Source organism: Echinops telfairi, unplaced genomic scaffold, assembly GCF_000313985.2.
Source record: "Echinops telfairi isolate 266 unplaced genomic scaffold, ASM31398v2 ScPeMD7_3533;HRSCAF=4204_0, whole genome shotgun sequence".
Classification (NCBI taxonomy): Eukaryota; Metazoa; Chordata; class Mammalia; order Afrosoricida; family Tenrecidae; genus Echinops; species Echinops telfairi.
The window spans coordinates 67,415,041-67,427,084 of record NW_022107431.1 but is presented as its reverse complement, the minus strand read 5'-3'; the positions used below and the strand labels follow the sequence as shown (position 1 = coordinate 67,427,084).

The window sequence follows — 12,044 nt, the reverse complement described above, 5'->3', positions numbered from 1 at the left end:
GGGAAGAACAAACTCAGCACATCTTAAGCTGAAAGAACTCAAGAAAAAAAATTCAAACCTTGAGTTGCACTATTGAAAGATTCCATGGGCAAAATACTTAATGATTCAGGATGCATCAAAAGGTGGAAAGAAAACATAGTCACTGTATCAAAAAGAACTAGTCGACATTCAATTATTTCAAGAGGTGGCATATGGCCAAGAAAACAAGGACACTGAAAGAAGAATTTGAAACTGCCCTGAAAGCATTAGCCAAAAGAAGGCTCCAGGAATTGACGGAATACCATTGGAAACGTTTCAACATACTGATGAAGTACTGGAAGCATTCAATCAACTATGCCAGGAAATTTTGAAGACAGCTACTTCGTCAACTGACAGGAGATCCATATTATTCCCATTCCAAAGAAAGATGACCTAACAGAATGCTCTAATTATTGAACAATAGCATTAATATCACAAGCAAGCAAAATTTTGCTGAAGATCATCCAACAGTAGTCACAGCAGTACATTGAGAAGGAGCTGTCAGAGGTTCAGGCAGAATTCAGAAGAAAGGGTGGAACCAGAGATATCACTGCTAATGTCAGAAAGACATTTACTTGTGTTTTATTGACTATGCTAAACAGTCGACTATTTGGATCATAACAAACTGTGGATAGCCTTATGAAGAATGACAACTCCAGAACATCCCATTGTGTTCCTGTGGAATTTGTACCTATATCAAGAGGCACTTGTGTGAACAGACCAATGGAGTATAGTTCCACGTGGATTAAAATGTGGAATGGTGTCTATCATGGTTGTATCCTCTCACCATACCATTCAACCTGTATGCAATGCAAATAATAAAAGAATCTGGATTAAATGAAGAATGGGGCATAAGTATTGGTAGAAAGTTTGCTAACAACCTGCAATATGCAGATGACACAACCTTGCTTGCTGAAAGTGGGGAGGATTTGAAGCTCTTGCTGATAAAGGTCAAGGATTGCAGCCTTCGGTACAGATTATAACTCAATGTAAAGACAACCAAAATCCTCATAATTTGACCAATAGATAACATCATACAAAATGGAGAAAAGATAGACATTATCAAGGATTTGATCTTGCTTGGATCCACAATTAATGTCTATGGAAGCAGTAGTCAAAAGATCATTTAATGTATTGTACTGAGTAAATCTGCTGCACAAGACCTAATCTTAGACTGGCAGTGGTTCTCAACCTGTGGGTCGTGACCCCTTTGGGGGTCAAACAACCCTTGCACAGGGTTTTCCTAAGACCATATTCCCGATGGTCTTCGGAATGGAGACACTCCTCTACCATCTCCAGGCGGATCTGCCCACACGCAGATACGCCCACATATAGGGTCACCACAACATGAGGAACTGTATTACAGGGTCGCAGCATTAGGAAGGTTGAGAGCACTGGTTGAAAGTCAAGGATGTTCCTTTGGGTACTAAGGTGTGCCTCACACTATCCATCTTTCTCCTATAGGGCAGCATGTAAAAGTTAGAAATTGAATAGGGAAGACCAAAGAAGATCGACGCATTTGAATATGGTGCTGGAAAAGAATATTGAATGTACCGTGGACTACCAATAAACAAATCTGTCTTGGGAAAAGTACAGCCAGAATTCTCCTTAGAGGCAAGGATAGAAGAGTTCGTCTTCTGTAATTTGGACACATTGTCAGGAGAGATCAGACCCTGGAGAAGGACATCATGCTTGGGAAAGTAGAAGGTCAGTGAAAAAGAAGAAAACCTTCAACAAAATGGATGGACACAGTGGGTACAACGATGGCTCACTCACGCAAGAACAACTGCGATGATGGCCAAGAACTGCGTAATGTTTCCTTCTGTTGTACAGACTGTGGCTATAATTATATATATATATGTACATCAACCAGATTATTTTCCTTCTTTTACAGAGTAATGTGGTTGGTGAGTTAGTTAGCTTAGTATGCCAACCTGGCCGATAAACACATGTGGGATTAATTGAAGGGCAGAGGGATAAATGGCTCAGTGAGCCTTGCCTTTCGAGTTCGTGGGTCTCTTGCTTTGTGATGGTTGCACCAGGGTGCAGCTGCCTTAGCAGTTCCCTGCTTCAGCTGGCAAGGCTGACTTCCTGCAAGATATCCCCGAGGAGAATCCACATGGACCTACCCCGATGCAGCCCTGGGTGCTGCTGCAGCAGCCATGTGGAGACCCCTGCCAGCGCTGAGATGCTTATACATTCACTGACTCAGCTTTCCTCCTGTAGTCGGCATCATTGCCTCTGTTTTGTGAGATGGAGGAGGACTTTGTGAATTGGTGTTGGACATATGGGTTAATGTTGGACTTGTGGGTTTAGACAGCATTGGGTTGGGATGTTTTCTTGATGCACACTTATATAGAACTCTCTCTTATACATGAGCTGCTGTGGATTTATTTCTCTGAAGTACCCAGACTAATAGAGTGCCCTACTCCCCCAGCCACCAGGTTCTATGAGGCCAGGCTTAGGATCCTATTTTGCTCTTCACTCCACCCAGGCACTAGCAGTGAGCTGGTTTGTTGTAGGTGTTCAATTACCACGCATTAAAAAATGACCAACAGTTTTATAATGCTCAACAACTCAGGGATTATGTGATCTTTCTGATATGTCAGGTGTGCTTGACGAGCTCGACAAATGATAATGTTTCATTGCGTAAAATGAATTATTTTAGAAATGAACACATTGATCAGGATGCACAATATGTGACCTTGTTTGGTTTCACACATTATATCATTCCCACCCAGGAATCATGGTAGAAATATGGACCGAAGAGAAGGGATGGCCTTTTGGGAATGGAAATATTTTGTGAGCTGACAGAATACTCTCCCTGTGTCATAGAAGAAAGGAGTAATGTAGTAGATGGGAAGGCAGCAATTTAAGCAGACCATAGGCAGAACTAGGAATACAAATAGGATCACTATGTTACCAGGACCCATATTTATGCATTGTTTTGATTTTTAAAAACTTGGAACTCAGTAAAGGAAACTTTTTTGAACAGACAGTGCAACAAAAAAGTAAAAAGTCTACAACTTGCATTTGCTAAATTAATTATTCTTCTTAAGACTTAAGACTGGATTATACCAAAAAGAAATAGAAGACTATCGGGCCAGAACCATTAAAAAAAAAAGAGAGAGCATATGGAACAAAAGGGAAAACTCAAGTTGGGATGTGGCTGGGAGAAGCTTATTGCTTAGGATAAAAATCATCCTTGTTTCTTTACCCAACACAGGCAAGTGCAAAGCTATAACACACATTTTGGATAAGTTAGCTTTTCTGATAAGCTCTATGACCTTGCAAGTGTAATAATCAATGGATCAAAAAATGATCATGTTGGAAGATGGGCCCACCTATTGTTACTTTCTTCTAGACCTGAAAGGCTTTTGGTGATGGAGAATCCATTGTTATCCAAGGCAATTCGCTTTACCTCTGGACTTCTCTGTAAGCCTTAGTCTGTCATCTAATAGCTTCTGCTCGTCTTTCCATTGCTCTTAGTTTTAATTATGAATGTCTTCCGTATGCATCTAATTTTTATTCCACAAGACTCTGCTGTTATTCAAAATACCAGTGATGTAGCTTCCAGCCTCACAGCCACAAATGAGGCACCACAGTATGACCCCTGGACAGACAAGTGGTACAGACGACACAACCTTGCCTGCTGAAAGTGAGCAGGACTTGAGGCACTTGCTGATGAAGATCAAGGATTGTAGCCTTCACTATGGACTACAACTCAATGTAAAGAAATCTAAAATCCTCACATGTGGACTAAAAGGTGACATCATGGTAAATAGAGAAAAGGTTGAAGTTGTCAAGGATTTCATCTTTTTTTGATCTACAGTCAATGCTCATGGAAGTCGCAGCCAAGAGATCAAGTGATGCGTTGCATTGGGTAAGTCTACTGCCCAAAACTCTTTAGAGTGTTGAGAATCACGGCCTTACTTTTAGGACTAAGGTGTGCCTGACCCAGGCCATGATATTTTCAATGGCTTCATATACATGTGAAAGTTGGACACTGAATAAAGAAGACTAAGGAAGAATTGATACACTTGAATTATGATGCTGGAAAAGACTTTTCAAAGTACCATGGACTGCCAAAAGAACCAACAGATCTGTCTCGGGGAAAGTACAGTCCGAATACTCCTTAGAGGCAGGAGTGGGAGATTCAGCTCATGTTCTTTGGCCATGTTGTCAGGAGAAGTCAGTCCCTGGAGAAGGACACCATGCGTGATAAAGTAGAGGAACAACGAAAAAGAGGAAGACCCTCAACAAGATGGATTGACACCGTGGCTGTAACAATGAGCTCAAACGTAAGAACAAGTGTGAGGCTGCGGCGAGCCCAGGCAGCATTCTAGTCTGTTGTGTACAGGGTCACACTCGATGGGTCCCCACCGCAGCAGCCTTTCAACCAACCTCTCAAATAGGTGCAGGCAGCGTCCGACTTCTGTTATGCTCCTTGACCCTGTTTTTCCTTCTTCAAACCACCTTCCGTGCTTCCTTCTGCAAATGGGCAGTCCCCCTCCTCTATTCCTTAAGTATCTGTGATGTCTCTACTTTCATTATGGAGAAGGGTTACTACTTCTTTTGGGCCAAATATCATATTGCTATTCATGGAAAACAATACTTTTTTGTAATCATATGATATTGCAAACATTTATGGAGCTCAATACCAGACAAAACACTTTAGTTAAAGAAAAATAGTCTGCTGTGGAATTACGTCATTTCTACTCTCTTTTCATGCAGTCATGTGTTTGGCATGACGACTGTTCCTGGTTGCATCCTGGTAAACAACTTCTTAATTTCTAACTCTGCCTTTCAAATAATTTACTATTCCTTCTTTAATAGACTTGAAAAATTGTTAAGCATGATTCTCTGTATATCTAGTCATTGGTAAATCCTGATCAGGAAAGAATCAATGCCAAATCCTGTCTTTCCCTTGAAGGAATCTCCTCATAGGTTAGCATTAAACTGTTAATCTGTACCTTGTTCGGTATTACAAATCTACCTTATCACATGTCATCCAGCCAAGTGGCTTTCAAATTATGCTGCACATTAAAGGCTGCTGGAGAAATTAAAAAAATCCCATACCAGACTAACTAATTAAGTCAAAATCTCCAAGGAAAGGAGCCAAACATTAGTATTTTAAAAAAATCTCCAAATTCCAATGTGCTGCCAAGGTTGGGAACAATTAACATTACCCAGTTCTCTTCATCTGGGTGCTGCATGAATAATATCTTTTAGAAGGATGAGTTTATGACTAGTTCCAATGAAGAGGGTAGAGATGTATCAAATGTCCAGTTTTTCCAAACTGCTCTTCTGGTCCTGCATCTCTAACATCAACTGCTCCTCCTTCTCTCAGTACCTTCCCTCCTGGCTTCTTACTCACTCTTATGGAGCCACTTATAACTCAGAGCCACCAACGCTGCAAATCTTTAAGGTAGAAGAAAGCCTCATCTTTCTCCTTTAGGGAAGCTGGTGGGTTTGAACTTCTGACCTTGAAATTAGCCCATTATGTAATGAATACAACACCAAAACTCTTTCCTTTTGCCCAGGGTTTGTAATTCACTGCAATGTCTCGCAAAACTCATGAACTACCAAGGAAATGGCTTACACAGTTGTGGAGGTTAGATAGTTCCAAATCCATCAGTTGGGAGGATTAACCTCCCTTACATGGCGGCAGGTGCTGATGAACCCAAACTGGCAGGTTAGAAGACAGGCTGTCTGCTCACAAGACTGTGGACAGTGGTGAATCAGTGATAGACTGCTAGCTCAAGTTCTAAGAACCAGAGATCAGAGGATAATGATCCAGGTGCAAGATCTAGAGCAAAAGAGGGGACTGTGTAGTAGCATTCGTATATTTTGGATACAGACTATATGAGAAAACAGCATGAGGGCCACACATGACCTCCTTTGGCCATGCAGGAGAAAAGGAGAATCCACCTACATGCCAGCCCAAGGCCAATTGCCACAAGGCAGAGGTCAACCATGCCTCTACACTCCATCTTTCCTTACCTATTCTGATGCCAAACCTTCCTCCCACAAGACTCAACTTTTCTGATGGATTTGATAATACATTGCAATGACCACTTGGATCTCAAAAATAGTACTCATGATTATGGGAGTTCATTAGGGAAGTTAACAAGCTATCACAAGCCAGGATCATAAAACAGTAAGGATACCATTTGATGTCTATGGTAATGTCTCTCCTCAGTCAGCAGCCATGTCTCTCACTCTGGTTCTCAGTCTCTCAGCCACATGGTCACTTGGACTCTGCCTCCATGAGCCAGGCAGCCTAACTGCTGCTCTGGCTCACAGTGTGACAGCCTTGGCACTGACTCTCTGCCCGATTTCATGGTCTCCTTGCCTCAGCATCCGGTTCGGTGTGGTTTGGCCTCTAGTGACGGCACCACTTCAGGCAAGGAGGGATCTCAAATGTGTCCCTCCTGACTCTTCTTCTGTGATGGTCCCAGGAATGTTCTCTTTCTTCTTCGGGGTTGGCTCTCTTATGCACAGGGGAACGGCAACCCAAATGGACCAATCCCCTGTGCTAGTGTTTTGCACATCCTATCCGTATAATTCCACCCAATCATTTGGTGGGACTAATAGAGAGATGTATAGAAGAATCATATTATGTATTTTCACTTCACTATACCATATTATTAATGAAACAAAGGGTAGTGACTTGCGTCATATCCTCAAGTAAGGTGATGATTCAAGATACATCCCCCCTTAATCCTGCCTGATTAACGTAATGGGCAGCTCACTCCAAAATGAAACCATAGAGGTTAGGATTTATAAATACATGACAAAATAGAGTACTACGTCTAGATGAGCCATCCATATTAAGTAGCTCACTGGCACCACAGGTACAAGTTATAAGTAAAATTTCCTGGATCTACCTGTCCTCTGAATGAGAATCTTTAGGGAAGCTTGAGAAACATGGGGAATTTGATAGTTTGTGCATAATCTGTTTTTTACTTCCCAGATATATGACCAGAGAAGTCACAAAATCCATGTTGCAATGCAGATGTTCTATCTCAACTGTATTAGTCTGGGTACTTTAGAGAAACAAATCCACAGCAACTCACGTATAAGAGAGTTTTATAAAAGGTTAAGTGCGCATCAAGAAAACATCCCAACCCAATGCTGCCCAAGCCCACAAGTCCAACATTAATCCATTAACCCATATGTCCAACACCAATCCACAAAGTCCTCCTCCATCTCACAAAACAGACGTAACGATGTCCATTGTAGGAGGAAAGCCGAACTAGTGAATGTGTAAGCATCTCAGCACTGGCAGAGGTCTCCACATGGCTGCTGCAGCAGCACCCAGGGCTGCATCGGGGTAGGTCCATGTGGCTTCTCCTCGGGGATATCTTGCAGGAAGTCAGCCTTGCCAGCTGAAGCAGGGAACTGCTAAGGCAGCTACACCCTGGTGCAACCATCACAAAGCAAAAGACCCAAGAACTCAAAAGGCGAGGCTCACTGAGCCATTTATCCCTCCGCCCTTCAATTAATCCCACATGTGTTTATCGGTCAGGTTGGCACAATAAACTAACTAACTCAGGCACTAACTAGGACACCACCCTAATAAATATGAAATGTAAAGATGATTAGTGCTATTGATCAGGAAGCTCAGAGATGACTTACTTAATCTAACAGCTATTTTGGCTAAAATTAGACATCTTCAGTTTCTCAGCTGAACTTTAGCCTAAGTGAACTACATGGTAAAGGTTCAGTCCTCAGAAAAGTCTTCTCTTATTTCTCTAATCACTCTCTAACACATTACGTTTCATTTTTCCCATAGCATTTATTGTTCTTTCAAATGATCGTCTTTGCCCTGTAAAGTCTAAGATCTATAAGACAGCTTTATTTTTGTCTTGCTATCCCTTTATCTCAGGCAGCATAGTTTTGTGTTATTGTTGCTATCTGCTGTCCAATTGTCCTAGTGATCCTATAGGACAATAGAATTGTCCCTATAGAGTTTCCTGGGCTGCAGTCTTTGTGGGAAGGAGCCTGCTGCACCCATGGTTAGGTGCTCAGCTTCCAAACACATGATGAGTGGTTCATATGTGCTCAGCAGCTCTATGAACATAAGGCTTGGCAGTCAGCTCCCATAGTAAAGGAAACACAATTCTACTCAGTCATGTTGTGTCACTATCAGTTGGAATCAACAAAATGGCACCAATAAACAACATAAAATTTATGGAAGCAAATTCCACAGAGTTAATGGTGGGTTTTATCTACCAACCTTTCAGCCGGCAGCCATGTACTTTGAACTTGTGTCCCTAGGGGTTAATGTTATAATTACAGTCTGCCTGACATAGAGGATGGTCTTTTCAATCACCTCACATGCATACAAAGTTGTATAGTGAAAAGGGAGAAATGATGAAATTGAACTGTGGTGTTGGAAAAGAAGAGTAAATATATCGTGGACTTCCAGAGAACAAACAAGCTAGACATAAAAGACAACTTCATTCAACTAGAATGTTCCTTAGAAGTAAAGATGGAGAGAATTTCAGCTGATTTTGGACATGTTATCAGGGAAGACATATCACTAATACAAAAGAACAGCATTTTTATTAAGCTGAGGATCAGCAGAACGAAAGGAATTCCTCATTGAAATGAATTGACACAATTTCCCCAATGGATTCAAACAAACTAGCTTAAAGATGGCACAGAATTGAGCAACGTTTATAAATTGGATTCGACTACACAGCAACCAATAACAGCAACTTGTAAACTGGCTGCCATTTCTAAGAATGAAAGAAAAAATGATGCCCTACAAGTAGGATCACTCAGACCCAAAGGAAGGGTCAAAACTTTATTACTAAAATAGACATTAATTTTCTACAGCAGGCACTTCCTCTGGAAACCCAACCAAAAGCTAGAATTAGGTACAAGTGAATAAATGCCATTCTCTGTGAGCATCTCCAAAATATATGGTCACCACCAAGTGTTTGAGAGCTTTCCACTTCCTCGCTGCTAAGAGATTATTTTAGCCTCTTAAAGCACAGCAACAACCACCAGTGCCAAAGAACCCACATGGGCCGGGCTCAGCCTCCAGCCTTTCTGACAAAGGCCTGCCCAGGGCCTGTCATTGATAATGCCCTCTCTCTCTCTCGTCCTCATCTGGCCATGTTCCAGCCCTCAGACCAAGGGATCTATGAGGCCCAAAGTACATGATTACCTACAACCCAATCCCCTTTCCTAACATAGACTCTGACACCCAGGACCCTAGGAATCCTGGTTCTAACAGGCCCACTCCTGCTTTAAGGTCCTGCAAGGGCCTCTTCCCCGAAGTCTGTTCTTCCAGGGAGACAGACCCTGTGCACATCCTCAGGCTAGAAATAGTTGCTTGCTGTGGGAAGACTTAGATATGAGAGTGTAGGGCATCCATAGTCTTGCAGGAGAAGTTCTTCAAGGTAAACAAAGAGCTATGTTTAGGAAGAGAAAGAGGGTGGGCCTCCCTTTTCCCCTGACTGATGCTGTTCAACAAGCTCTATGTCTTTGTCACCAGGGCAACTCCTGAGAATGCCACCCCCAGCTCTGGTGTATAATAGGCTTTGCTCATCTTGTCTTCTGTCTCAGAGAATATTTGACTCTAGTTATTGATATGGCATATGATTCTCCAGTCCCTCTCCTCTTCTCTGTCTCTCTCATTACTGTCTTTTCTCAACGCATGACTTCTAATTGTCACTACACTATTTTCTCCATCTCTTATCTGTCCCCTTCTCTGCTCTGCCATTGGAAGAGATTTTCCGGATTTACCTGAAAATCCTCAGATGCTCTCCAGCACTTTGTGAATGCCCTCTGAACATCTTAACTTGGCACATGTTGGACTGTACCCCAATTGCTCCAGTGCCTGACTTGGGCAGTCACAGAGAAGGGCCCAGTCCTCCCACAGCTCTGTACCTTAGCCCATGCACTTTTCTTGATCTAAAGCACCCTCTCCGGCTGCTTTAACATTCACTCAGGCTCTCAAAACAGGAAAGCCTTTCAGAACCTGTCTCATCATTCTGTGTTAGGTTGAAAGCAAAGACTTAGTCTGTTACTTTTGTATTCTCAAAGGCAGACACATAGATGGTTTTTTAAAGTATTTGTTAAAATAACTATAATTCGTTATATGTAAGGCATCCAGATTTTTTAAACCTTCCATTATCATTTTGAAAACAGAAAATCACTTTCTACTTTTGGTTTGCAAGAGCAATATTTGTTATTCTTAGTTTAATATAAAATAAGGACCCTGGAGGTAAAAATACACAATTTACATAAGTGAAAATACTATTAGTAAACAACCACTGTGAAAAATGTTCATCCATGCTAGTAATCAAGAAATGCAAATTAAATCAATGTTGAGAAACACTTTGCACAGTAGACTACCCCAAAATATTCAATAACAAAACCAAAGGTTGATTACAGTCAAATTGTTACACAGTTAACAGTTTCTGTTATTACAAATTGGTACCACCATGTGAGGAGCAATTTGGCAATATTTATTTGGAAGTGATGAAGACATTCATATCCTTTGGTCTCATAATTTGACCCTTGAGATTTACCCTATTCAATATGTTGATTTAATGCTACAAAATATATAGTGTTTTATAATTTCAGAACACGGAAAATAGTCTTATTACCCAAATGTATCTAAGCTTGGATAAGATATTTACAACACACATAACTAACAAATAATTCACATCAAAAACATGTAAAATACTCCACAAATTAATATGAGAAAAACATAAACACCAGCAGAAAAGCATTTGAACCAGCACATCGTATGTGGAAAAAAAATGGATGACCAATAAACATGGAAAGATATTCAATTTCATTGGTATTCAGGAAAGGGGAAATTAAAGCTATCATTTACACTTACCAAATAGGTAAAATGAAAAACTGACAGCCAAGTATTGATTGTTCCTACCTCATGATTTAGTGATTTTTCTCTTAGGCTGTATTTCAGAGCATTTTCAATTACATCAGGATATATTTTATAAAAGCAAAGTACTAGAGATAGCCCAATTATCTATCTCCAGTTAGATAGATTAATAAAATTATGCTAGGTTCTATAATGGAGACCTTAGGTGGTACAAACAGTTGAAGCACCTATCTGCAAACTGAAAGGCCCAATTATCTATCTCCAGTTAGATAGATTAATAAAATTATGCTAGGTTCTATAATGGAGACCTAAGGTGGTACAAACAGTTGAAGCACCTATCTGCAAACTGAAAGGCTGGAGGTTTTAGTCTTCCCAGAATTGCACAGGAAGAAAGGTCTGGCCATCTATTTCCAAAAAATCAGTTACAGAAAACCTTGCAGAGAACAGTCCTACACTGAAACACGGGGGCTCTCCGTGAGTTGGAATTGAATCAAGAACACTGTTCTGCCGAGGAGGAGGGCATAAAAGGGTTACTTATCATAAAATATAGACCCGATGCTGTTGAGTCAATTCTGACTCATAGCAACCTAATAGTACAGAGTTGAACAGCTCCACTGGGGTTCAAGTCTATAAATTTTTAGGAGAAAGGTAATCACATTTTTCTCCCTCAGAGTGACTGGTGGGTTTGTACAATCAATCCTTTGATTAAAAGCTGAGTACTTTAACTTCTATGACACCCAGGCTGCTGCTGCTGCTGCCTGCTTCTTCTTCTTCTAAATACTTTTATTGAAGGCGCTTCCATCTCTTATCACAATCCATACATTCATCCAGTGTGTCCAGCACATTTGCACATATACCTCCATCATCATTTTCAAAACATTCTCTTCCTACTTGAGCTCCTGATATCAGCTTCCCTTTTCTTCCCCCTCCCTCCCCCACCCACCCTCCCTCGTGAACCCTGGATAAATTATAAATTCTTATTTCCATATTTTACATAGTTCTCCATCACCCCTCACCCACTTTTCCATTATTCACCCCCCTGAGAGGAGGTTCTAGGTTGATCCTTGTGATCAATTCCCCTTATCTCCCCACCCTCCCCTAATCCTCCTGGTATCTCTACTCTCATAGTTGGCCCTGAGGGGTTTATCTATCCTGG

At 41.2% G+C, this 12,044-nt stretch overlaps 1 pseudogene; it reads right to left on the bottom strand.

Annotated features, from left to right (window-relative positions):
- The window catches only part of LOC101658066, a 10,297-nt pseudogene extending 6,101 nt beyond the window's left edge, over positions 1-4,196 (bottom strand).
- Positions 4,197-12,044: the final 7,848 nt, after the last annotated feature.